General features: G+C 42.5%; 1 pseudogene across 1 annotated transcript; it reads right to left on the bottom strand.

Annotated features, from left to right (window-relative positions):
- Positions 1-6,474: 6,474 nt before the first annotated feature.
- On the bottom strand, positions 6,475-7,409 carry LOC117082333 (annotated as a pseudogene). Its single transcript, XR_004436553.1, has one exon. The product of XR_004436553.1 is annotated as a 40S ribosomal protein S2-like (transcript).
- Positions 7,410-26,985: the final 19,576 nt, after the last annotated feature.

The raw sequence follows: 26,985 nt of genomic DNA, 5'->3' as shown, positions 1-26,985 counted from the left end.
CCTGATGACTTTCCAGTCTGAGATCCTGTTCCAGTTATAGTCTCAGTGTACCTTTACAATAGACCCTCTGCTTTTAAAATAGTCTCTGAGTAATTCTGTTTCTTGCAACTCTAAAAGCCTAATAAAATGCTGGGTACAATGAGAATAATTTATTCCTCTTAAAAATCCTGCAAACAAGGCTGGGTGCAGTGGCTGACACCTGTAGCCCCAGCACTTTGGGAGGCCAAGACAGGTGGATCACCTTAGGTCAGGAGTACGAAAGCAGCCTGGCCAACATGGTGAAACCTCATCTCTATCTTAAAAAAAAAAAAAAAAAAAAATTCTGCAAACAAAGACATTTGAGACAGGTAAGCCTCTTACTGAGAAAGAATTATAACACTCTCCATAGCTTTTTGTAAAGTGTCCAAATTTAAAAATAAAGGTGCCAGTGTCATGAAAACCACGTACTGCCAAAATTCCAAAATTATAAAACTGACCTAATTAAATGGGCTCTCTTGGATTATGGAAAACACAGGTCACTCTTTGAAGAAATCACAGACTATCCTACAGGAAATTAAGACGACAGTGCATTTCTTTTCTTTAATTGCCTTCTCCTCCCACCCCCCAGCTTTGTTGATTTATTGACATACATATTTAATGTATGTGTACATTTTGATCAGTTTTGACATATGCATCCATCACCACAATCAAAATAACATTTCCATCTGCTATAAAAGTTTATCCTTACCTTTGTAATCCCTGCCTCTGTCTACTCGCATCCCCAGGCAACCACTAATCCACTTTTATCACTATAGATTAGTTTAAATTTTCTAGAATTTTATATAAATGGATCAAACAGTATATATTCTTTTTTATTTTGTTTTATTTTATTTTTTTAGATGGAGTCTTGCTCTGTCACCCAAGCTGGAGTGCAGTGGCATGATCTGGGCTCACCACAACTTCCGCCTTCTGGGTTCAAGCAATTCTCTTGCCTCAACCTCCCAGGTAGCTGGGATTACAGATGTCCACCACCACACCTGGCTAATTTTTGTATTTTTCGTAGAGACAGGGTTTCTACATGTTGGCCAGGCTGGTCTTGAACCTCTGACCTAAGGTCATCTGCCCGCCTTGGCCTCCCAAAGCACTGGGATTACAGGCGTGAGCCACCGCACCTAGTCAAAGTGTATATTCTTTTTTGCCTGTTTTTCACTCAGCATAATTTTTCTGAGATTAATCTATGATGTTGTGTATATACATTGTTCTCTTTTTTATTGTTGAGTACTATTTCTTGAATGAATTATCTCAATTTGTTTGTTCATTCATATTTAATAGACTTTTGGGTTGTTTCTAGTTTTGGCTATTACTCAACTGTCAATTTTAAGGTAGGAAAAATATTTTTCTGGATGGCCAAAAGATGTTAGGAGTTGCTTCAGTACATAGAAATTCAAAGTACCACAGCTGGACTTGGAGGATCTGCATTGGTGTCATTTACTTGCTGTGGGACTGGGGCCAAAAACTGTAAACTTGTTGAGCCTAGACTCCTCATCTGAGTATTATTAATCAAGTATTATTGATCAAGAAGATCAATAATAATCAGTATTATTAATCAAGAAGATTAATAATACTTGCCTCCTAAAATTGTTGAGATGATTAAATAAGACAATTCATACATTTAACCTTTTATTCAAATGTTAGCTATTACCACTATAGAAGTAGAGGGGATAGAATAGGGAAGTTAGGAAAGAGCCTGTCTTAGGCAACTTGGGCCGCGATAACAAAATACCGTTGACTGGGTGACTTAAACAACAGAAAAGTATTTCTCACAGCTTTGGAGGCAAGTTCAAGAACAGAGTACAAACATGGTCAGGTTTTAGTGAGGGCTGTCTTCCTGGTTTGCAGATGGATGCCTTCTCACTGTATCCTCACATGGCAGGAAGAGGGATTTGCAACCTTGCTTTCTGGTGTTTCTTTTCCTTCTCCTCCTCCTCCTCCTCCTCCTCCCTCCCTTCCCTCCCCCGATTCTCCTGCCATCCTCCTCTTTCTCCTCCTTCTTATTTTATTTTATTTATTTATTTTTGTTGAGATGGAGTCTAACTCTTGCTCAGCCTGGAGTGCAGTGGCAGGATCTTGGCTCACTGCAACCTCTGCCTCCCCGGTTCAAGCAATTCTCCTGCTTCAGCCTCCCGAGTAGCTGGAATTACAGGTGTGCACCACCATGCCCAGCTAATTTTTGTATTTTTACTTGAGACAGGATTTCACCATGTTGGCCAGGCTGGTCTTGAACTCCTGACCTTAGGCGATTCACCAGCCTTGGCCTCCCAAAGTGCTGGGATTACAGGTGTGCACCACCGCGCCCGGCCCTTCTTCTTTTTCTTTTTTTGAGACAGGGTCTCACTCTGTAACCAAGGATGGAATGCAGTGGTGCCATCACAGCTCACTGCAACCTTGACCTCTTGGGCTCAAGCAATCCTGCTTCAGCCTCCCAGGTAGCTGGGACTACAGGAATGTACCACCATGCTGGCTAAGTTTTGTATTTTTTATAGAGACAGGGTCTCACCATGTTGCCCAGGCTGGTCTCAGACTCCCGAACTCAAGCAATCATCTTGCCTTGGTCTCCCAGAATGCTGGGATTACTGGCATAAGCCGCCATACCGGGCCTGGTGTCTGTTCTAATTTTAATTTTTTTTTTTTTGAGACGGAGTCTCCCTCTGGCGCCCGGGCGGGAGTGCAGTGGCCGTGAGCGCAGTGGTGTGATCTCAGCTCACTACAATCTCTGCCTCATGGGTTCAAGTGATTCTCGTGCCTCAGTCTCCCGAGTAGCTGGGACTACAGGAATGTGCCACAATGCCTTGCTAATTTTGTATTTTTAGTAAAGATGGGGTTTCACCACATTGGCCAGGCTGGTCTTGAACTCCTGACCTCATGATCTGCCCACCTCAGCCTCCCAAAGTGCTGGGATTACAGGCGTGAGCCACTGTGCCCAGCTCCAGTGTCTCTTCTTTTAAGGGCACAAACCCCATCATGAGGGCCCCACCCTCAAGGCCTCACCTAAATCTCATTACCTCCCAAAAGCCTCACCTCCAAATACCATCTCATTGGGGGTTAGGGTTTCAACATATGGATGGTGGGTGGGGGGAAGGATCCAATCCATAGCTGAACTCTTTTAATTTGTCTAGGTCGCCTTATGGGCCTCTATAATGAGGCCCAAAAGACATTGTCACATATCATGGCTATGAACAAAAAGATAAAAATATGTTAGTCAATGTCTCTTTATTTTGAGGGCAATCTCCATTTCTTTTTCTCTCCTTTCGCATTGTTTAATATGTTATTCTTATATCGGGAACCCTATGAATATTTATTAAGGTAGTAATAAGTACTTGTATAGTACTCTATAGGTTACAATGTATTTTCAGATACCTTATCTCATTCTGATCCACAAAGTTCCCCAAGGAACTAGAGATAGCTGATAATATTAGCCTCATTATCACATGGGGGAAACTAAGGCTCGCAGAGGTTAAAAACTGAGAGAATAACCCAGCTCTTCAAATGCCAGCTCAGTCTTCTACTTTCGCACCCTGCCTATCATTATTCTTGACGGGATTCAGGTGAATGCTTTAGCCTCCAGTTAATACTAACATATAGCATCTTTGTAGGATAAAAGACCAAATTTTATTCTTAGAAAACTAACAGTTTGTGGCACTTTGATACTTACACTGCAATATATGCTTTTATTTTTAATTACTTTTTTTTTTTTTTTTTGAGACAGGGTCTTGTTCTGTTGCCCAGGCTGGAATACAGTGACTTAATCATAGCTTACTGCAGCCTGACACTCCAGTCCTCGAGTGATCCTCTTGCCTCGACCTCCCAGAGTGCTGGGACTACAAGTATGAACTGCCATGCCGGGCCAATATATGCTTTTACAGAAAACCACAAGAAATCTGAATTTTTCAGGATATAGTATTAGGACAGTAATTATTTGCAAAAATGAAATAGATGCCAGGCGTGGTGGCTTACGCCTGTAATCCCAGCACTTTGGGAGACGAAGGTGGGCAGATCATGAGGTCAGGAGTTCAAGACCAGCCTGGCCAACATAGTGAAACCCCGTCTCTACTAAAATTCAAAAATTAGCCGGCTGTGATGGCATATGCCTGTAATCCCAACTACTCAGGAGGCTGAGGCAGGAGAATTGCTTGAACCTTGGAGGCAGAGGCTGCAGTGAGCCAAGACTGCGCCATTGCACTCCAGCCTGGGCGACAGAGTGAGACTCCTCAAACAAAAAAAAGAAAAAAAGAAATAGATACAACTTTTACTTTCCTTCCTCCAAAATGCAATTCTGAGGAAAAAAAATTAAATGTACTACAAATACTCTATACTAGTTACAAATAATTTCTTTATTACATATTGTTTCTGATTTAATCAGCACACTAAATATCACCAGTGGATTAATTATTTCCCACTTTTCTCTTTTTCTAATCTTACTTAGAACAGTTTTTGGACCTACTGTAAATATGTAATGATAAACAGTACATAGTATACCTATTTTGCATTTTTATTGGTGTAGAAAGCTCTGGGGTTTTTTTTGGTTTTTTTTTGTTTTCATTTTCTTTTGGGGTAATCTTCCCTTCCTTTGCTCCCTGCTGGAAGAGAAGACTTTTTTTCTGTAGATAAAAGAATAAGAAATAGCTGGTGACTCTTCTAGGATAATCACTCTTATTACAATTGCTTGGTCTTAAATTAGATGTTATCTCATAGGATCTAAATTGGTACTTTTTATGGCTAGCGCATGACAAAGGGCTTAGCAAATGCTCCTGGATATGGGATAAGCTGCACTGTGTACTCTTCATAATTAAAGCTTTGGATATTATGATTACAAGTTCTGATTTTGAAAATATAAGAGCTATTTATTTGTAAAGAGGAACTTAATCTATCTGCATTATAATAATTCCAACTCCTTCTCTGATAAAAATGAATTGTTAAAGAAATCATTAGAAGGCCATAAAGATTTTGTTATTTTTCTATTTATTTTCATATAAATGAGATTTCATATTTCATGGAGTCTCACGAAATGGGACTTTGTAACAAGATTTGTAATATTTTAGTTTTTTCTGAAAATCTAGAAATGTTATAGACCTAAATGTTAATTTTTGAGTACTTCAGTACTAAATATTTCATTAATTAAAGATTGCTAGACCAGGTGCAGTGGCTCACGCTTGTAATCCCAGCACTTTGGGAGGCTGAGGCAGGTGGATCAACTGAGGTCGGAGTTCAAGATCAGCCTGGCCAACATGGCTAAATCCTGTTTCTAATAAAAATACAAAAATTAGCCAGGCATGGTGGCGTGTGCCTGTAATCCCAGCTACTAGAGGGGCTGAGGCAGGAGGATCGCTTGAACCTGGGAGGTGGAAGTTGCAGTGAGCCGAGATCCTGCTACTGCACTCCAGCTTGGGCAACAGAACAAGACTCTGTCTAAAAAAAAAAAAAAAAAAAAAAGAATGCGAATAGTATTCAACTCCATAGAATTAGAATTACTGGTAGTATTTTAAATGCACTAAATAGTGCACCTGTCTTGTTCTACAGATTGATAACATTCCTGCAATAGTGTAGCCTGGTGACATTTAAAATGTATCAAACTATAATTGGTAGTTTAAGAGAGACCCAAGTATATAATTAATCTAATTAATTAATTAATTTGAGATGGGGTCTTGCTCTGTTGCCCAAGCCATAGTGCAGCAGCATGACCATGGCTCACTACAGCCTTAACCTCTCAGGCCCAAGTGATCTCACCTCAGCCTCCCAAGTAGCTTGGACCACAGGCGAACATCACCACACGGGCTAGTTTATTTTATTTATTTATTTATTTTGAGACACAGTTTTGCTCTTTTTGCCCAGGCTGGAGTGCAATGGCACTATCTCGGCTCACTGCAACCTCCACCTTCCAGGTTCAAGTGATTCTCCTGACCTTGGCCTCCCAAGTATCTGGGATTACTGCCTCAGTCCTCCTAGTAGCTGGGATTACACGGGCCCGCCATCATGCCAGGCTAATTTTTGTATTTTTAGTAGAGAACTGGTTTCACCATGTTGGCCAGGCTGGTCTTGAACTCCTGACCTTAGGTGATCCTCCCGCCTTGGCCTCCCAAAGTGCTGGGATTACAGGCATGAGCCACTGTGCCTGGCCCTATTTTTATTTTTTGTAGAAACAGGCTAAGTATAAATTTAAAACAAAGGTGACCACTAGAATAACAAAACGAGAAAAACTGAAGGGAAGAGGTGATAAGGAAAAGTGAGAAGTAATTTAAGAGTGCCAAGTGTCATATCTTTTACACGTAGCTATCAATATTGTTGAAAGTTGATAAATTAAGAAATAGATATACTTTATTTTATACCTTGTAATATTATTTTAAAATGTTAGCCATATGCATATATTATTTTTATATTAAAACTTAAAAAATTAAAACATATCATAGTACTATAACATCTTAGCCTTATTTATTATTATTTTTTTTAACAGGCTTAATTCACTTTATTTTTCTTGTATAAAAAGCTTATGTTGTAGCCACAGCTGGAGCCTGGGTCCGCTGCACAGAGACTCTGGTGTGGGTCTTGACAAGGTGGTCAGTGAATTCCTGATAGGGAGACTTGGTAAACACAGTCTCCTTCCAGAGGTCAGGGATCAGGTAGCTGTAGGTCTTAGAGATGGCATCAAAGGTGGCCTTGTCGAAGTTGCCCAGGGTGGCAGTGCAGCCCCGGGCTGAGGTGTAGCAGTCATCAATACCAGCCATCATGAGCAGCTTCTTGGGCACAGGCGCTGAGACAATGCCAGTGCCCCTGGGTGCAGGGATGAGGCGCACCAGCACAGAGCCGCAGCGGCCTGTCACCTTGCAAGGGACGGTGTGGGGCTTGCCGATCTTGTTCCCCCAGTAGCCTCTGCGCACTGGGACAATGGAGAGTTTGGCCAGGATGATGGCCCCACGGATGGCGGTGCCCACCTCCTTGGAGCACTTAACACCCAGGCCGACGTGGCCATTGTAGTCCCCGATAGCAACAAACGCCTTGAACCTGGTGCGCTGGCCAGCACGGGTCTGCTTCTGCACCGCCATAATCTTCAAAACCTCGTCTTTGAGAGAGGCCCCCAAGAAAAAGTCAATGATCTCAGATTCCTTAATGGGCAGAGAGAAGAGGTAGATCTCCTCCAGGGACTTGATCTTCATGTCCTTGACCAAGCGGCCCAGCTTGGTGACGGGCATCCACTCCTTATCCTCGGCCTTGCCTCCGCGAGCTCCGCGGCCTCAGCCCCGACCCCATCCACGGCCGCGACCCCGGCCCCGGATGCCACTGCCGAAACCTCCGCGGAAGCCACCGCGGTTCCCCATCCCAGGGCCACCAGGGCCTCCGGGGCCCCCCTCCCCCCCTGCACCGGCGTCATCCGCCATTTGGTGTTTTCTCGGAGAAGAAGCAGCCTTATTGTTTTTTGTTGTTGTTGTTGTTTTTTTTTTTTTTTTTTTTTTTTTTTTTTTTTTTTGAGACGGAGTCTGGCTCTGTCGCCCAGGCTGGAGTGCGGTGGCCGGATCTCAGCTCACTGCAAGCTCTGCCTCCCGGGTTCACGCCATTCTCCTGCCTCCGCCTCCCAAGTAGCTGGGACTACAGGCGCCCGCCTCGTCGCCCGGCTAGTTTTTTGTATTCTTTAGTAGAGACGGGGTTTCACCGTATTAGCCAGGATGGTCTCGATCTCCTGACCTCGTGATCCGCCCGTCTCGGCCTCCCAAGGTGCTAGGATTACAGGCTTGAGCCACCGCGCCCGGCCTGCCTTATTGTTTTTAAATGAGACTTAGCTGGAGCAAGTGTTTTGAGCTCCAATTCTCCATCCTTTAACTGATTCAGGAGGCAGGAAGGCAGCTTCCCAGGGGAGACGGCTGTACTTTAATTGCTACTGAGAATAAAGCATTATCCACGCTGTGGAGTTATATTCATTACTCCTCACTGGGAAACTAGAGCAAGTGGACTCATCATGTCTTATGCTGGTAAGCAGAGGAACAAATGGAGGTGATTTGCCAGCCCCTGGTCAAGTAGTCCTATTCTATTGGAAAATAAATATTTAATGCTCTTGTGAAGAAATAGGGCATGCGAGGGTTGGAATCTCTATGTGTATGTAGTTAGTATCATAACTAAATCCTTTAGTATAGAAATAAACCAAGTTTTGAAGAGGCTAGAGCCCAGTAAAATATTTTGCACATAATGAGCACTTAGTAATTTTCTATTAAATTGAGAGGAATGCATAATGATACACAATGATACTGATACTAACCCAATGAATCCAAAATCATGTGAATTGAGAAGCCCGAAAATAGAAGGAGCAGAGGAGAAGCTACAAAACTAGCACCTAATGCTTGTTATTTCTTTTATTTATTTATTTTATTATTTTTTTCCTCCAAACAGATGTATTGAATAGAGCAAAATTCTATATACAAAGTGACCTGGACCTGCTGCTTCAAAACATGATCCTTTCTTACTAGTATCTTGATAGTCGGTCCATAGAGTGTTAAAAAGCAATTTAAATAAATAGAAAAGTGCCCAATGCACATTAAATAAATGGCCTAACTACTGGAACTTTAGTATTTGTATAAGGTAATTAACATAGGTAGGATTGAGTTCCTGTGATAGGCTGCTGAAGAACAGATACGAGATGTCAAGAGTCCATTTTGTGCACTGCCACTATGCCATCATGTTTCTGGATCATAGTGTTCCCATTATCTGATTCTAGGCATACCACAGGCATATCAGTGGGGTCAGAGGTTAGCTTAGCTGCTTGCTGGGGTAGAACAGATATCACTCCAGTATGCTCATCTGACAGGGTCCATGGCAACCCAGATTAAGTCCTTATGAATCTGTGCACAGGACTCCAACAATGGAGGGATTCTTCATTGTGTCTTCCAAGTGCTGCTCCAAGGTTGCCTCCATCTCACCCACCGTCCACCCCGGCCCAATTTCTTTTATTTTTAATAAAACTTCATTCTGATATGGTCTGACTAGCATCCCGGCTATCCTGTAAAGACATTTCCCAAACGTCTGAAAGGGAACTCAAGACTCAAGACTAGTGAATTATGACAGATCCATAAGCTGTATCATAATACCATGTCCACCTTTGATCCTAGAGTTATTACTGTAACATCTTGTTGGTATGTGTTCTTATATGTAAATCGGAGGAGCCCATCATGATTAAACATCTCATACTTATGAATAAAGGGGTTGAGTTGAGGTGAGGATGCCCTACTACTTAATTGCCATCATTTGGGTTCCCCTATAAGCAAACCTGGAGACAAAGATTAGAGTGCAAGTAGGTTAACTGGGAGGTTAAGGAAATGGAGAAAGTAAGACAGGGAAAAGAAGGTAGTTAATAAAGGAGGCATCATCAACGCAGCTTCTGAGGTAATATGGAAGGGGCACCAACAGACAACAGGACTAAATTTCCTAGCAGCTTTCAGAACGGGGCCGACTGTAATTTTTTTTTCATACTGAATCTCATTCTTTATTATTTTAATTTTATTTTAAAAACTAATGTATCATTTCTTGTTCATCCAAGTTTGTTGAGTGAGATGCATAACCATTCAGTTTACCATCCTATATTTGATACCTATTACTATACTAGACCATTTATGATCCTGGATCACCTTTCAGGGTCATCCTACCATGGCAAGCAGATTTATGGGAAAATATTTGTGTGTGTGTTCTTTTTTCACTTTTGCTTTGGGCATTCCTTACTACTATTATTTTTTGCATGGTAAAATATATCAAGTATACAGAAAGTAATATAACTGACATCTAGATATTCACCATGCAGATTTTATTTGCTTTGGTATTTTTTAATAAATAAAAAGTTCTAGATAAATGAAAGCATTGTCCCTTCATCCTTTTTCCTCTTTCTCTTTCTCATGATAATTTCTAACTTCAAGGTGGTATGTATTCTTTCCACATTTGTTTTTCTACTTCTACTTTTTGTGTATCCATTAATAAAATAGTACTTTTTTTGTTTTTAAAGTTTATTTAACTGGCATAATATACATTTGGAAATTTACTTTTTAAAACACGTATTTTAGTAGAGACTTCTCTATGTTGTTATATTTAGTGCTTTATAGATTTCTGTTGTATGAATAAATCACAGTCGCTGTATTCTACTGGTGCATCAGTTGTTCCCAATTTTTTTTTTTTTGAGACAAGATCTTACTCTGTCACCCAGGCTACAGTGCAGTGGTATGATCACTATAATCTCAACTTCCTGGGCTCAGGCAATCCTCCTACCTCAGCCTCCCAAGTTCAGGTACACACCATCATGCTCAGTGAATTTTAAAATTTTTTTGTAGAGAAGGGGCCTTGATTGTTGCCCAGGCTAGCTTCAAACTCCTGGCCTCAAGCGGTCCTCCTGACTCAGCTTCCCAAAGCACTGGGATTACAGGCATGAGTCATCATGTCTGGCCTCCAATTTTTGATATTATAAAAAGTGCTGCAATGCACATATGCTAAATTTTCTCGAGGGTATTGTTTTAATCCATTTTGTGTTGAATAACAAAAAATATCACAGGCTAGGCAATTTTTTTTTTTTTTAAGACAAAGTCTCACTGTCACCCAGGCTGAAGTGCAGTGGTGCCATTTAGGCTCACTGCAACTTCCGCCTCGCGAGCTCAGGAGATTCTTGTGCCTCAACCTCCTGAGTAGCTAGGACTACAGGCGTGCACCACCACGCCCAGCCAATTTTTTGTATTTTTAGTAGAGAAGGGGTTTCACCATGTTGGCCAGGCTGCTCTCAAACTCTTGGCTTCAAGTGATCTGCCTGCCTCAGCCTGTCAATTTATTTAAAAAAAAAAAAAAAATTTCTCACAGTTCTGGAGGCTGGAAAGTTCAATATAAAGGTGCCTGCATCTGGCCAGGGCCTTTTCACTGAGTGAATGCCGAGGTTCCACAAGCTTCTCTCTAGAAACCTTGCCCTCAAGGTCCTAGGATGCCTCTGAGGTCTGCAAAATACCTTTGGGATCATTCTCCCATTGTCTTGATGAATGGAAGTTTGTTTCCTTCTATCCATATTAATCTCTTTAGCAAAAGGTCACACCCTTAGCATTCTCTCCCTAACACACTTTTCCATGCCAGGATGAAATCTTTCAAATTTTTAACTATTTATTCCCCTTTTAATTATAGATTCCATCTTTTTTTTTTTTTTTTTGAGACAGAGTCTCGCTCTGTTGCCCAGGCTGGAGTGCAGTGGCGCCATCTCGGCTCACTACAAGCTCCCCTTCTTGGGTTCATGCCATTCTCCTGTCTCAGCCTCCCGAGTAGCTGGGACTACAGGCGCCCACCACCACTCCCGGCTAATTTTTGTATTTTTAGTAGAGACAGGTTTCACCATGTTAGCCAGGATGGTCTCGATCTCCTGACCTCATGATCCGCCCACCTCAGCCTCCCAAAGTGCTAGGATTACAGGCATGAGCCATTGCGCCTGGCCAGGTTCCATCTTTAAATCATTTTTCTCTTCTCTCATTTTACTAGAAGCAGCCAAAAGAAGCTATGTGGCACTTTGACCTCTTTGCTGCTTAGATATGTCTTCTGCCAGATGTCCTAGTTCATTGCTCGTAAGTTCTGCTTTCCACGAAGTCCCAGGACATGGACACCATTCTGCTAAATTCTTTGCAATTGTATATCAAAAATGACCTTTATTCCAGTTTTCAATACTTTTTTCTTGATTTCTATCTGAGATATCATCAACATGGTCTTTATTGTCCATATTTCTACAAATATTTTGATCGTGATCACATAAGTAATCTCTAAGAAGTTTCACACTTTCTCTACATTTCTTATTGTTCCCAGACCAAACTAAGGGTTGGGCTGCTATTTTTGTGGCCCAATAACAAGATGCAAATGAACTGGGAGGAAGAGAGTTTTTATTTCTGTAACTGAGTACAGGGAGCAGACCTGGAAATGATCACCAGACCAACTCAAAATTACAAACTTTTTTTTTTTTTTTTTTTGAGACAGAGTTTCACTCTTGTCACACAGGCTGGAGTGCAACGGCGTGATCTCGGCTCACTGCAACCTCCACCTCCCGGGTTCAAGTGATTCTCCTGCCTCAGCCTCCTAAGTAGCTAGGATTACAGGCGCCCGCCACCATGCCCGGCCAATTTTTTTGTATTTTTAGTAGAGATGGGGTTTCGCCATGTTGGCCAGGTTGGTCTCGAACTCCTGGCCTCAAGTGATCCGCCCGCCTCAGCCTCCCAAAGTGCTAGGATTACAAGCATGAGAAACCACGCCTGGCCAAAATTACAAAGTTTTGTAGAGCTTACATAGCTTCTAAGCTATATTTCTATGCATAAGTGTGCATTCATCTAAAAAGATAAGTAATTTCTTTCTTTTTCTTTTTTGAGGCAGAGTTTCACTCTTGTTGTCCAGACTGGAGTGCAATGGCACAACTTTGGCTCACTGCAACCTCTGCCTCCCAGGTTCAACTGATTCTCCTGCCTCAGCCTCCCAAGCAGCTGGGATTACAGGCGCATGCTACCACACCCAGCTATTTTTGTATTTTTAATACAGATGGGGTTTCGCCATGTTGGTCAGGCTGCTTTCAAAATTCCTGACCTCAGGTGATTCACCGGCCTCGGCCTCCCAAAGTTCTGGGATTACAGATGTAAGCCACCGTGCCTAGCCTAACAACTTCCTTTACTCTGTAACTAATATCTGAATCCTGAAGACCTTCTGGAGCCTCACTAAATTTACTTAATCTAAATGAGTCTAGGTGCTGGGGTGATTACCCTTATCTTGTCTTCTGCTAAATTATGAAAGTTTGGGGAGTTCCATCAGACCTCCAATAAACTTGTTTGTGGCCGGGCACGGTGGCTCACGCCTGTAATCCCAATGCTTTGGGAGGCCGAGGCAGGCAGATCAGTTGAGGCCAGGAGTTTGAGACCATCCTGGCTAACATGGTGAAACCCCGTCTCCAGTAAAATCACAGAAAGTTAGCCGGGCGTGGTAGCGCATGCCTGTAACCCCAGCTACTCAGGAGTTTGAGGCAGGAGAGTTACTTGGACCCAGGAGGCAGAGGTTGCAGTGAGCCCGAGATCGTGCCACTGTACTCCAGCCTGGGCAACAGAGTGAGACTCCGTCTCAAAAAAAAAACCCACAAACAAAAAACTTGTTTGTGGAGGCCTAGGGAGTTTCTTCAGACTCCCAGAAAAGCCTAGGCAAAACTCTTGGTGGGTTTTTGTTACATTCCAGCCTTTGTATAAGGGCACTAGCTTTTTTTTTTTTTTTAGCTAAGGAAAGTGTTATGGAGGCCCGCATTAGTGAGACCTGGCCTGCCACATTATTTTCTTGTGAGTTCTCACTAGAATTGCCCTTAACACTCCATTCACAGCAATCCAGGCTTTTTCTATTCTGGTCCTCCACCTTCTTCCAGCTTCTACCCATTATGTAGTTACAAAGTCACTTCTATATTTTCAGGTATTTGTTACAGCCACAACTCCACTCTCAGTACCAATTTTCTAGTCCATTTCATGTTGCTATAACAATATGACAGATTGGGTAATTTATAAAGAAATTTATTTTTCACAGTTCTGGAGATTGGGAAGTCCAATAACAAGGTGCCTGTATCTGGTGAGGACCTTCTCACTGAGCTATTCCATGGTGGAAGGCAGAAGGACAAGACAGCATACCCACGAGAGAGAGAGCAAGAGATCAAATTCAAAGCCTCGGGCCCATCTATTATCGGCATTAATCCATCTGTGAGGATGGAGCCCTTATGACATAAACTCTTCCCATTAGGCCTAATCGCCCAACACTGTGGCATCAGGATTAAATTTCCAACATATGCTTTGTAGGAGACACATTCAAACCATAGCAAGTGTCTACATAGAAATGGTTTGTCCATTCATGTAGTTTATTTTATTTTATTCTGTTATTCTTTTATTTTTTTGAGATGGAGTCTCACTCTGTCACCCAGGCTGGGATGCAATGGCACAATCTTGGCTCACTGCAGCCTCTACCTCCCGGGTTCAAGCGATTCTCCTGACTCAGCCTCCCAAGTAGCTGGGATTACAGGTGTACACCACACCGTCTGGCTAATTCTTTTTTAAATTTTTAATAGAGGCAGGGTTTCACCATGTTGGCCAGGGTAATCTCGAACTCCTGACCTCAAAAGATCTACCTGCCTCGGCCTTCCAAAGTGCTGGGATTACAGGTGTGAGTCACTGTGCCCGGCTCATTTATGTAGTTTATAATAATTTCTTCAGGGTAGAAGTTTTTATTTATGTCTTTAACATAGGTAGGATTTATTGTTGTGTATACTATGAGACAGGGATCTAATTTTCTCTTTTTATGTATGGAAAAATATGAACAATTTCTTTTCTACTTTCAATACTTCAGATATATGTCTAACCAATAAAGTCTTTTTAAAAACCATAACAATGGCTGGGCGCACTGGCTCACGCCTGTAATACCAACACTTTGGGAGGCCGAAGCAGGTGGATTACCTGAGGTCAGGAGTTTGAGACCAGCCTGGCCAACATGGTGAAACCCTGTCTCTACTAAAAATACAAAAATTGGCTGGGCGTGGTGGTGTGCACCTGTAATCCCAGCTACTCAGGAGGCTAAGGCAGGAGAATCAGTTGAACCTGGGAGGCAGAGGTTGCAGTGAGCCAAGATCACGCTACTGCACTCCAGGCTGAGCGACAGAGTGAGACTCTGTCTCAAACAAAAGAAAACAAATCAAAATAAAACAAAACCCACAATGGCATTATCACACCTAAAAATTAACATTAATTAATATTATTATTGTTTTTAGAGACAGGGTGTCACTCTGTTGTCCAGGCTAAACTGCAGTGGCATAATCATAGCTCACTATGAGTTTGCAATCCTGGTCTCAAGTGATCCTCCTGCCTCAGCCTCCCAAAGCATTGGAATTACAGGTATGAACCACCATGCCTGGCTCAATTCTTTTTTTTTTTTTGAGACGGAGTCTCGCTCTGTCGCCCGGGCTGGAGTGCAGTGGCCGGATCTCAGCTCACTGCAAGCTCCGCCTCCTGGGTTTACGCCATTCTCCTGCCTCAGCCTCCCAAGTAGCTGGGACTACAGGCGCCCGCCACCTTGCCCGGCTAGTTTTTTGTATTTTTTTAGTAGAGACGGGGTTTCAACGTGTTAGCCAGGGTGGTCTCGATCTCCTGACCTCGTGATCCGCCGGTCTCGGCCTCCCAAAGTGCTGGGATTACAGGCTTGAGCCACCGCGCCCGGCCTGGCTCAATTCTTTTATATTATTTAATCCCTTGTGTGCGTTCAAACTTTCCCAGGTATCTTTTTGCAGTTTATTTCTTTCTTCTTTAAAAACTATTTATTTCATAGAGATCAGGTCTTGCTATGTTGTCCAGGCTCGTCTTGAACTCCTGGGCTCAAGTGATCCTCCTCCTTGGCCTCCCAAAGTGCTTGGATTACAGGCATGAACCACTGCACTCAGCCCTGGTTGATCTCTTTAAATCAGGATTCAGGCAAGATTAACACATTGCATTAGGTTGATATATCTCTTAAGCTCTTACAGCTCCTCTCCTCCTAATTTTTTCATGCCATTTATTTATTTAGGAGACCGGGTCATTTGTAAAAATCCTGCATTCTGGATTTGCTTAATTGCATTCTTGAGGTATTGTTGAACATAGTCATCTATCCACATTTCCTTTATTTATTTATTTATTTATTTTATTTATTTTGAGGCTGAGTTTCACTCTTGTCGCCCAGGCTGGAGTGCAATGACTTGATCTCGGCTCACTGCAACCTCTGCCTCCTGGGTTCAAGGGATTCTCCTGACTTGGCCTCTCGAGCAGCTGGGATTACAGGTGCCTGCCACCATACCCAAATTACTGTACTTTTAGTAGAGACAGGGTTTCTCCATGTTGGTCAGGCTGGTCTCGAAGTCCTGACCTCAAGTGATCCACCCTCCTCGGCCTCCCAAAGTGCTGGGATTACAGGCGTGAGCCACTGCACCCTGCCCACATTTCTTTTAAACTAGTCATTTGATCTAGATGCTAGATTAGATGAAGGGTCAATCTTTTTGACAGGAATACTTTCTATGTGACTCTATGTGCTTCCTATTTCATTAGGAACATAATGTCTAGTTTTCTAACTTTTTTAAATTAATATTTAATTTTTAGAATAATTTTAGATTTACAGGAAAACTGAGTGGATAATACAGAATTCCTGTATTACCCTCCACCCCTACTCGATTATTGACATTTTGCATTAGTGTGGCACAATTGTTATAATTAATGAACCAACAGTGATACATTATAATTAATTAAAGTCCATAGTTTATTCAGATTTCCTTCAATTTTACCCAATATCCTTTTACTGTTCCAGGGTCTTAACTGGGATACCAAGGCTATCTTATTTCTAATGATGTTAGTTTTCAGTAGTGGGTTCAGGTGGATGGGTCCATTATAAAGTTCCCCATTCAGGGGCACAGTGGATGTGCCTATAATCACAGCTACCTGGGAGGCTGAGCTAGAAGGATTGCTTGAGTCTAGGAGTCCAAGGCCAGCCTGGACAACATAATGAGACCCCTGTCTCTAAAAAATAAATAAATAAATAAAAATAAAAATCCAGTCAAACTTTCTCTTAATGTTTTTAGCATTTATTGATAATCACTGTCGAGATCTATTATTTCATTAGGAGTTGCAAAATCATGATTTTAAAAATTCCATTATTTATTCAGTGACTATTAGCTAGAATTATTCTACAAAGAAGAACTTCCCATTTTCAGCTATTTGGTTACTTTTATATATTGTACAATTATCTTGCATATGTTTTAATGATTCTAATTGTTAATGATTATACTTATGTAGTGTCTGTGTGAAATTCTAATTACTCTTAGGTTTTGAAATTATTTTCACAATAGCGTAAAGAAAATTAAGGCCACTGCACTCAGCCTTAACTGTTACATTCTTTACCAAAAAAAGCCTGTCCAGATGCAGTGGCATGTGCCTATAGAAAACAGAAAAACAAAAAAGGAAGATATTACACCATGTTTGTGTGAATCAAAAAATTCCAAGCACTCAACTGACATTAACAGTCCCTTCTGGGCACGGTGGCTCATGCCTATAAATCCCAGCACTTTGAGAGAACCAGGTGGGCAGATCACTTCGGTCCAGGAGTTTGAAACCAGCCTGGACAACATGGCGAGAGACCTTGTCTCTATAAATTAAACAAACAAACAAATAAACAAAAAAAAATCTGTCCTCATAGATTTTAAAAACTTAGTCACAATAAATAATATTTCTGTTTAATTTATGACATAATAGTTTGTAATTGTGTAATTAAGGAACTGAGATCCAGAAGTTGAAGTAAGTGGCCTGAGGGAACTCAGTAATTTAAATACACAGGCCTATTAAACAAAATTAGTAATAAGAATATAAGAATCCCTTTTACAAAAGTATGGCAAGTCAGTTGTTTCCCTTCTGAATACAATCTACTTGTGTAAAGCAGCTTAATTTCCTCTTTTTTAAACTTTTTTTTTTTTTTTTTCAGACGGAGTCTCACTCTGTCACCCAGGCTGGAGTGCAGTGGCACGATCTCTGCTCACTGCAAGCTCCGTCGCCTCCCGGGTTCACGCCATTCTCCTGCCTCAGCCTCCCAAGAAGCTGGGACTACAGGCACCCGCTACCACGCCCGGCTAATTTTTTTTTGTATTTTTAGTAGAGACGGGGTTTCACCGTGTTCGCCAGGATGGTCTCGATCTGACCTCGTGATCTGCCCGCCTTGGCCTCCCAAAGTGCTGAGATTACAGGCGTGAGCCACCGTGCCTAGCCCTCTTTTTTAATTTTATTTTATTTTGGCCGGGCGCGGTGGCTCAAGCCTGTAATCCCAGCACTTTGGGAGGCCGAGACGGGTGGATCACGAGGTCAGGAGATCGAGACCATCCTGGCTAACACAGTGAAACCCCATCTCTACTAAAAAATACAAAAAAAAAAAAAACTAGCCGGGCGAGGTGGCGGGCACCTGTAGTCCCAGCTACTCGGGAGGCTGAGGCAGGAGAATGGCGTAAACCCGGGAGGCGGAGCTTGCAGTGAGCTGAGGTCCGGCCACTGCACTCCAGCCTGGGTGAGACAGCGAGACTCCGTCTCAAAAAAAAAAAAAATAAAATAAAATAAAAATAAAAAATAAAAAATAAATTTTATTTTATTTTTTATTTTTTGAGACAGCATCTCGCCCTGTTGTCCAGGCTGGAGTGCAACAGCTTGCTCTCGGCTCACTGCAACCTCCACCTCCCAGGTTCAAGTGATTCTCCTGCCTCAGCCTCCCTAGTAGCTGGGATTACAGGCGCGCATCACCACGCCCAGCTAATTTTTGTACTTTTAGTAGAGTCGGGGTTTCACCATGTTGGCCAGTCTGGAACTCCTGACCTCGGGGTATCTGCCCAACTCGGCCTCCCAAAGTACTGGGATTACAGACATGAGTTACCGCGCCCAGCGAGCAGCTTAATTTTCTAATAGTGAAAAAATTTATTAGAACCATAGAAAAAAGTAAATATCTAGTAATCAGTCAAAAATTCTTTCCAATACAGTGGTCTCTTAGGATCTAGTCAACAAAATATTCCCAGATTCACTATAGTCATTTTGCTCAAAAATATTAAAACCACAATTGTTTAGAAATTAAGAGAGCATGATCTAAAATTTTTAAATAGACATGTAAGATAAGGTCCTTGGCTAGTCCTAGTCCTGGAAGGAATATTTCACATTGTCTTCCTCATGGACATATTATTAGAAAGCATGTCCCTAATATGGGGGCATATACTCAGTTGAATATGCTAGACTTATCTGATCCATGATAATGACTGGCAGAGGTAATAGCTGAGGGTGAGGGAAACTTGGAATGCATAGTGAAGGAGGGAAATGGTGAGTACCGGTTATTGCCTGAGACAAACTACAATATTGGAAAGCTATAGTTCATCCCACTCTTCTCCAAGTTTCCCCTTAGGAAAAAGAGCCCACAGAAGCCATGAAAAAATCTGCTTCCAGAACATATGTGGGGACATTGATAAGTGCAGAAAGAAGAGGTGGACTGTGGAAGCCATCGAGGTGCCTTCCACTCACATCCCCTTTTAGGATAACCCGCTACTGGGAGCATAGCTTATTGACAATAGTTTCTGGTTTATTAGTATTTTTCTTCTTATGAGCAGTAATACTACAACGTTAGTGTGCTTTCTTTCTGGTGCAAAGCAAAGATAAATGGAAACATCAAACCTTGGGTCCTGCCGAAGCCAACTGATAACTAGACCTAATTCAAATATCATTCTATACCAAGATGAGAAGGCTCTGGATTCCTTGAGTGGTTTTGTTTTGATTTTCTTTTCTTCTTTTTTTTTTCTGAGGCGGGTTCTCGCTCTGTCGCCCAGGCTGGAGTGCAGTGGTGTGATCTTGGCTCACTGCAACCCCCACCTCCCGGGTTTAAGTAATTCTCTGCCTCAGCCTCCCGAGTAGCTGGGATTACAGGCACGTGCCACCACACCCAGCTAATTTTTGTATTTTTAGTAGAGACGGGGTTTCACCATCTTGGCCAGGCTGGTCTTGAACTTCTGACCTCATGATCCACCCGCCTCAGCCTCCCAAAGTGCTGGGATTATAGTCGTTAGCCACCATGCCTGTCCTGTTTTGATTTTCTAAAGGGAAAAAGGAGTCATTTTCACTGTGTTTTGAACAAAGAAAGTGGGATTTGGGAAAAAAGGAACAATATCATATTTTTGGGCATATTTTATCAAAAATAAAATCAGATCAAATTAAAAATTTAGGTTTACTGTGTGTAAAAAGACAGTTTATGAACTTCAAACCAAAAGTGGTAAGAAGCTTGGCTCACAGCAATTACAGTACAGCTTATAAAGCATAAATGAGGGAGTGTGTTGATCTTTATTGTGAATGATTATTGAGAAAGACTCTCTCCTTTGACCAAAACTTTAGTCAGGTTTCTGTGAGTCCTGTGCTTAATTTGGCCAGATCTTGAGTTTACCTCTCTGTCCTTGTAGTATCCAGTTTGAGCAAAAATCCTGCTAAGTCAGTTTAGGGAAAATTCCCCATGCTTGGTATCTGACTACCCTTGATATCTTATCACCCTGGCCTGCCTTCAGCAACAATCCTATCAAGTCAGGTTAGCCAGAAATCCCTTATCCTTGATGTTTTCTCTGAATAATTTTCCATCCACTGGTTCCCACCCTGCTCCTTTATTTTATTTATTTATTTATTTACATATTGATTTAGTAGAGACAGGTTCTCTTTATGTTGCTCAGGCTGTGCTCAAGTGATCCTCCTCCCATCTCAGCCTCCCAGAGTGCTGGTATTACAGGCATGGGCCACTGTGCCCAGCCAGCTCCACAGTTTTAAATCTCCACTTGTCATTGTTGGAGTTGGAGTTGAGTCCAATCTCTCTTCCCCCACTGTGAGACTCCACTGCAGTGGTCCCTATACCTATCACCATGGCTCTCCTTGAATAAAGTCTGTCTTACCATCTTCAGCATGTGTTCAGGTAATTTTTCAGACATTATTATAAACTTCCATTCTTTTTATGGCAAGAAAAGCCGTATAAACTTGTTTGCCTGTAGCTGATTGGTTCTATTTTATTAAATCATGCTGACAAGAAAGAATGGCTTAAATTTCCTTTATGTTTAGAGCTGGCATTTCGAGGGAAATTGAATTTCTGTCATGTGGCTATGGGCTTAGGGGTATATCCAAACTGTAGCCTCCATTTGAATTTTCTTTAGTAATTCTCCCCTTTTGGTCATTCTTTCAGTTGGATTCAGAGTGAGGCCAGCTATTTAGGATTACTCTTGGTCACCCCATGTTGTTTTTCCTTCTATAGACATGTGTAGGTTGCAAATTAGAATGATTCCTCTGATGATTCTTGTTCATGTAGTTTTTGAGGTTCAGTCTTCATGAAGATCGTCTGTTGAGTCAGTGGCTCAAGCATTTAAGACTCTTGGGAGAATATAAGTTCAAGGAATATTATGAATATGACTAATAGGAGGATAATACCTCCTACTTGAGTTTTGAAAAATACCCCAAAGCCAAACTCCCCAAGAGCCAAGATTTAACCAATTAAATACATCAACTGATTGTGCCTCTCCAAAATGGTGTAATATTTGGGTCTGATCTAAAAAATCAAGATCTCCAAGATTTTGGGCTATAATTCCTGACTTATTCATGGAGAAACAACATTTTTTTTTTCTCCGATAAGAGCACAAGCTCCTCCTTGAGCAGTTAGGGTATCATAGACTCCTATTCTAGAGTGCAGCTGAAGCTAAACTACTCACAGATTCTATCACTTGAAAGTAAATTAAGACATCATTAAAACTCTTTTTGAGAGTTAGCAATATTGATAAGTGATTTTTCTAGTTCAGAGACTCCCAGTTGAAGAAAGAGTACTCTAACAAAAGGATGAAATCCAGAGCTCATGTGTATAACTAGATTTCAAAGCTCATAAAAATTTTTTTTAGTGGGAGGTTACTTTATGTACAAATGATCCCAAGTTAATTACTTGACTAGTATTTAAAAAGTCAGCCGGGCGCCGTGGCTCATGCCTGTAATCCCAGTGCTTTGGGAGGCCGAGGTGGGTGGATCACAAGGTCAGGAGTTTGAGACCAGGCTGGCCAATATGGTGAAACCCTGTCTCTACTAAAAAAATACAAAAATTAAATAGGATGGTCAAGGTAGACCTCATTGTGAAGTAATATTTAAGCCAAGACCTGAGGGAAGTTAGGCATTTAGTCATGTGGATATGTGGCAGAACTTTCTAGGAATAGGGAACTGCCAGTAAGGGTGAAGAAGTGTAAGAGGTAGAGATGCAGGAGCAAGAGAAATGAGGTCAGAGAGGTACAGGATAGGGGGGATATGTCAGATCCTGTGGGCCTTATAGATGACTGTAATAACTTGCTTTGCTTCTGAGGCAAATGGAGAGCTGTAATAGAAGTGAAACAATTAGCATACATTTTTACAAGGTTCACTCTTGCTTCCATTTGAGAATGGACTATTGGCAGACAAGGATGGAAACAGAGATAAAAAAGAAGCAACTGGATTGCCTAATAAGGAAGCAATTATCCCAATAATTCAGGCAAAAGATGTTGGTAGCACAGACTGCAGTGATACATCTGTTAAAGAGTTGAAGGAATAATTAGCGATAGACACAGAGAAAACTAAGCAAAGTAAAGAAAGGAATCAATTATTAACTGTAGAGAAACCAGGAAGTGGCATAAAGAAAGGTAATCAGAGCAGTCCACATGAATCAGTTGTGAATAACATTTACCGAGTGCTATGGTTTGGATATGTTTTGTTTGTCCCTAGAAAACTCATGTGGAAATTTAATCCCCAACTTGACAGTGCTGGGTGGTAGAGCCTAGTGGGAGGCATTTACATTGTGGGAGCAGATCCTTCATGAATGACTTGGTGCTATTCGGTCAGGCAGTGAATTTTTGCTCTTGAGAAACTGTATTAATTCTCTCAAGAATGGATTAATTCCTGAGAGAATGGGTTGTTATAAAGCCAGGATGCCCTCAGGTTTCCCCCTCTTCACATGCATCTACTTCCCCTTTAACTGTCTCCACCATGTTGTGAGAAAACCCTTGACAAGGCGGGGAGTGGTGGCTCATGCCTGTAATTCCAGCGCTTTGGGAGACCGAGGTGGGTGGATCACCTGAGCTCAGGGGTTCAAGGCCATCCTGACCAACATGGTGAAACCCCGTCTCTACTAAAAATATAAAAATTATCCAAGCGTGGTGGCACCCACTTGTAGTCCCAGCGACTCAGGAGGCTGAGGCAGGAGAATCCCTTGAACCCGGGAGGCAGAGGTTGCAGTGAGCTGAGACCGCATCATTGCACTCCAACCTGGGCAACAAGAGTGAAACTCCATCTCAAAAAAATAAAAAAAGGAAAATTAATACCTCATGGAGATGTCACATTTTTACCTAACCAGATTGGCAAATATACAGAATTTTTATAATACATTATGTTGGGGAGGATAATGGGTAAACAGACATTCTCATACATTGCTTGTGGAGTATAACTTGTCATGTCCTTGACTGGGCGCAGTGGCTCACGCCTGTAATCCCAGCACTTTGGGAGGCCGAGGCAGGAGGATCACAAGGTTAGGAGTTTGAGACCAGACTGGCCAATACGGTGAAACCTCATCTCTACTAAAAAAAAAATTAAAATTAGCTGAGCGTGGTGGTGGGCACCTGTAGTGCTAGCTACTCTGGAGGCTGAGGCAGGAGAATTGTTTGAACCCGGGAGGCAGAGGTTGCAGTGAGCCGAGATGGCGCCACTGTACTCCAGCCTGGGTGACAGAGCAAGACTCCGTCTCAAAATAAATAAATAAATAAACAAAAATAAATAATAACTTGTCATGTCGATTTGGTAAAATCATAAAAATTACAAAATGTAGATACCCCTTTCCAGAAAGATCTTGTTGCCCCAGCTGCTAGGAATTCTGTCAGCAGTCAGTCTTCATTTGTCAGCCCCTTCAATTTTTGCCTCAGCAGCAAAGAGCTGTCTCACCCAAAGATATGCTTTTCTGTGGCAGCCCACATCCAATGACTGATATAAAGGCCTTGCCACTTCCCCCCAGTGCAGGATAACTCTGCTGAGTCATTTCAGCTCCACAGCTTTCCTATGGGGTTATCTTAGGCTGCATGACTGCATCACAGGTCAGCTTCTGCTTCTGCCAAGTTCCTTCCTCCTTTTCCCTTTCATAGCTGTTGAACCCAGGGATACCTCCTAATAAATGTCTGGAACTCTAAATTTCTGTCCCAAAGTCTGCTTCTAAGAGAAATCAGTCTGTGAAACTCATGGCTCCACAAATTCATTTCCAGGAGTTTACATAGAGTCACACATAGACAAAAATGGTGTGTATTTAAGGTTATTGGCTGCAAAAAAATTTGTTTGACATAGGATCTTATTCTGTAGCCCAGGCAGAGTACGGCAGCATGATCATAACTCACTGCAGCCTCCAATTTTTGACTCCAGTGATCCTCCCACCTCAGCATCCCAAGTAGCTGGGACCAAAGGTGTGTGCCACTATGCTTGACTAATTTATTTTTATTTTTTGTAGAAATGGGGTGTCTCTATTGCCCAGGCTGGTCTTGAACTCCTGGCCTCAAGCAATCCTCCTGCCTCAGCCTCCCAAAGTGCTGAGATTACAGGTGTGAGCCATACACATGACTTATCGCAGATTATTTGTAACAGCAAAAATTGGAAATAAATGTTTGATTACATAAGTAAGGTGACTGATTCAATAAAGGCATATGTATACAATGAAATATCATGTCACAATATAAAAAAGCAGATAGCTGTTTATATGATGATAGGAAAACATCTTCAAAGTGGAGCAGTGTGAAGAAGAGGCGAGAATGACCCCCAGTTGACCAAAGCCCATGCGCTCTGCATCCCTGCAACCAGTGCCGATGTCATGCCACCATGGTCACCAAGCCCAAGAGAAGGGTTGAAGGAGATGTTAAAGGAGATAAAGCCAAGGTGAAGGACAAACCTCAGAGAAGATCTGGAAGGTTGTCTGCTAAACCTGCTACTCCAAAGCCAGAGCCCAAGCCTAAAAATGCCCTGTAAAGAAGGGAGAGAAGGTACCCAAAGGAAAAAAGGGAAAGGCTGATGCTGGCAAGGAGAGGAATAACCCTGAAGAAAATGGAGATGCCCAAACAGACCAGGCACAGAAAGCTGAAGGCACTGGAGATGCCAAGTGAAGTGTCTGCATTTTTTTTTTTTTTAAGACATAGTCTCACTCTGTCGCCCAGTCTGGGGTGCAGTGGTGTGATCTTGGCTCACTGCAACCTCCGCCTCCCGGGTTCATGCCATTCTCCTGCCTCAGCCTCCCGAGTAGCCACGACTACAGGCACCCGCCACCATGCCCAGCTAATTTTTTTTTGTATTTTTTTAGTAGAGACGGGGTTTCACCATGTTAGCCAGGATGGTCTCAATCTCCTGACCTCGTGATCCACCCGCCTCAGCCTCCCAAAGTGCTGGGATTACAGGTATGAGCCACCGCGCCCGGCATGGCCTACATTTTTTTATAACTGTGTGCTTCTGGTGGCTATACAGTTTGAAATACTATTTTTAAGGCCAGGTGCGGTGGCTCAAGCCTATAATCCCAACACTTTGGGAGGCTGAGGTGGGAGAATCGCTTGAGCCCTGGAGTTCAAGACCAGCTAGGGCAACATGGTAAAACCCTGTTTCTACAAAAAGAAAAAAGAAAAAAAAAAACATATATATAAACTGTGTGTGTCTGTGTGGTGGCACATGCCTGTACTCCCAGCTACTCAGAAGGCTGAGAGAAGAGGATTGCCTGAGCCCAGGAGTTTGAGGGTGCAGTGACCCTCAAACTATACTTCATTCAGCCTGGGCAACAGGGTGAGAGACCCCACCTCTTTTTTCTTTTTTTTGAGGTGGAGTCTTGCTCTGTCTCCCAGGCTGGAGTGCAGTGGCGCAATCTCGGCTCACTGCAAGCTCCGCCCCCCGGGTTCACGCCATTCCCCAGCCTCAGCCTCCCGAGTAGCTGGGATTACAGGCTTGAGCCACCACGCCCCGCTGATTTTTTGTAGTTTTAGTAGAGACGGGGTTTCACCGTGTTAACCAGAATGGTCTCGATCTCCTGACCTCGTGATCCGCCCGCCTGGGCCTCCCAAAGTGCTGGGATTACAAGGGTGAGCCACCGCGCTCGGCCGACCCCATCTCTTAAAAGAAAAAAATTGTGTGTGTGTGTGTATGAATGAAGGATGCATTAAAACCATAATTGGTTGCCTATGAGTAGATTTGGGTGTCTCAGGAACAAAGGTGGAAGGAAGCCTGCCTGCCTGCCCGCCCACCCGCCCTCCTTCCTTCTCTTTCCTTTTTTCTTGAAGTCTTGCTCTGTTGCCCAGGCTGGAGTGCAATGGTGTGATCTCCGCTCACTGCAACCTCTGCCTCCCAGGTTCAAGCGATTCTCCCTGCCTCAGCCTCCTAAGCAGCTGGGATTATAGGCGCCTGCCACCATGCCCAACTAATTTTTGTATTTTTAGTAGAGACGGGTTTTCGCCATGTTGGCCAGGCTGGTCTCGAACTCCTGGCCTCAGGTGATCTGTCCGCCTCGGCCACCCAAAGTGCTAGGATTACAGGCATGAGCCCCCGTGCCCGGCTGAGACTTTTCATAGTATACATATTTGCAGTTTTTTTCTGAATGTGTTACATAATCATTAGAAAAAATTTTTGCTTGAATTATCTGACTTTTAAGACTACATATAAAAACTATATATGCACAGCTTTGATAAAATATAAATAAAGTAAACAAAGACTTATCTGTTAAAAATTAAACAAAAGAATATATTGTAGACCAGGTATGGTGGCTCACACCTGTAATCCCAGTACTTTGGGAGGCAGAGGCTGGCAGATCACCTGAGATCAGGAGTTCAAGACCAGCCTGGTCAACATGGTGAAACTCTCTCTCTACTAAAAATACAAAAATTAGCCAGGCATGGTGGTAGGTGCCTCTAATCCCAGCTACTCAGGAGGCTGAGGCAGGAGAATCGCTTGAACCTGGAAGGTGGAGGTTGCAGTGAGGCAATATCGAGCCATTGCACTCCAGCCTGGGCAACAACAGCGAGACTCCATCTCAAAAAAAAAAAAAAAAGAACATATTGTATAGAATGAGGGTCAGGCATGGTAGCTCCCACCTATAATCTCACACTTTGGGAGGCAGAGGTGGGAGGATTGCTTGAGGCCGGGAATTTGAGACTAGTAATGTAGTGAGACCATATCTGTATATTAAAAAAAATTAGCCAGCCAGGTGTTGTGGCATGTGCTACTTGGCAGGAGAATCGTTTGAGCCCAGGAGTTCAAGGCTGAAGTGAGCTATAATCTCACCACTGCACTCTCTAGCCTGGGCAGCAGAGTGAGACTCTATCTCTAAAATAAAAATAAAAATAATGAAAAAGAACCTATTGTACAGAAGTATTCCCATTAAAAATAA

The sequence above is a fragment of the Trachypithecus francoisi genome, unplaced genomic scaffold (genome assembly GCF_009764315.1).
Source record: "Trachypithecus francoisi isolate TF-2019V2 unplaced genomic scaffold, Tfra_2.0 Lachesis_group9, whole genome shotgun sequence".
NCBI classification, from domain to species: Eukaryota; Metazoa; Chordata; class Mammalia; order Primates; family Cercopithecidae; genus Trachypithecus; species Trachypithecus francoisi.
Note: the sequence above shows the minus strand (reverse complement) of the source record. Positions and strands in the feature narration are given on the sequence as shown.